At 33.8% G+C, this 1,578-nt stretch overlaps 1 non-coding gene across 1 annotated transcript; it reads left to right on the plus strand.

Annotated features, from left to right (window-relative positions):
* The first annotated feature begins 755 nt into the window (after positions 1 to 755).
* On the plus strand, positions 756 to 840 carry TRNAQ-UUG (transfer RNA glutamine (anticodon UUG)). Its single transcript has one exon. It is a non-coding gene; the product is annotated as a tRNA-Gln (tRNA).
* The last annotated feature ends 738 nt before the right edge of the window (positions 841 to 1,578 follow it).

Genomic DNA, 1,578 nt, shown 5'->3' on the forward strand with positions numbered 1-1,578 from the left:
AATTTTTGAGAAAAATTTAATATTTATGATTTATTCATCAGCAAACGTACTCATCCCCATGGATTCAAAAAGTTGCTCACAGATTGTGACTATGGATTGATGGTCTCGTTAAAAACCAAATCACTTCTAATATGATGGGAACTCATGTCTCCAGGGTGAGAACTTCTGCACTTCCAGGTGGCATTCAGTCTGTGACAGCCCTGGCAACAGAAAATGCGTGAGAGATGATACCAGGAGACAGGAAGTTAATACGACCAAAAAAATGGGAAGCGGTTCCTGGGAAGGCATCCATGTGCTAACACATTTTTAGATAGTGATACACACTCCAAAAATCTGAGGATAAATTATTTATTAAGACTAAGCATGTAAAGAGCTTTAGAGAGAGATTCAAATGCTTATAGAGAGGTATTGCTAATGGATCCTGAATTTCTTTTGACCTTAAATGGATTTTTATCACTTGGTACTGAACTGCCAAATGTCATAAGCAGGTGCATTAGGCTACTGAGTCACATTGTGCACACATTATGCACACATTATGCACACCTCTACCTGTGTGAATAAAAGATAAAGTCTGGATGATTAGTTTTCAGAGAAAAAATGGGAGTAAGTTGACTCATATTATCTCAGAAACCTACTTAGAAGAAAATAATCTTATTTAAGGAAGAGAATTTAAGTGATTTATCTTTTACAATTACTTCTTCCTTTACCTTTGTGTTTGAATGATGGTTTTTTTTAATTTTTTGAATATTAGGGGCGCCTGGGTGGCTCAGTCGGTTAAGCGCCTGACTTTGGCTCAGGTCATGATCTCGCGGTCTGTGGGTTCGAGCCCCACTTCGGGCTCTGTGCTGACTGCTCAGAGCCTGGAGCCTGTTTCAAAATCTGTGTCTCCCTCTCTCTCTGACCCTCCCCCGTTCATGCTCTGTCTCTCTCTGTCTCAAAAATAAATAAACGTTAAAAAAAATTAAAAAAAAATTTTTTTTTTAATATTGGGGTTAATTCTCTTAGAAAACCAATCATGTTCTCATCAGCTTAAATTTATCATATTTTGTCCTAAATTTGTCATAAGAAAATATTTTTAGAAAAAAAATAGAATTATAAAATTTAAACATAAATAATTGAGAATTTGATTTCAAAGATAAATGCATAATTCATTTAACTGATCAATAATTCATTTAAATTTAACCTCTGTAAATGAGTAATATACCACAAAAGTTAATCAGGGTTTAACCCTGGTTATTTTGGGGACAGTTGTAATTTGATTTTATCTGTTGATAAGAGTTTTATTACAGTCATACCTGTTCAATTTAAGAGAAAATATGAGATGAAAGTTTTGATACAAAGTATCTATGAAACACAGGGTGTCTTTTTGTCAGTACTTTATTTAAGAAAGTCTTGTTAAATGCCAGCGAGGTTGGGAATAGAATTACCTCTTAAACAAAGTTGCCTTTGTATCATTTAATAATTGATTATATTTTTATTAGCTCAGTGAAGAAAAAACAGGCCATCTGTACTTACAACACTAACTTGATGAGTTCTCAAGGAAAATAAGTTTTCCCTTTTAATTTGTGATTTTACATT

This window comes from Panthera onca, chromosome C1 (genome assembly GCF_046562875.1).
Source record: "Panthera onca isolate mPanOnc1 chromosome C1, mPanOnc1 haplotype 2, whole genome shotgun sequence".
NCBI classification, from domain to species: Eukaryota; Metazoa; Chordata; class Mammalia; order Carnivora; family Felidae; genus Panthera; species Panthera onca.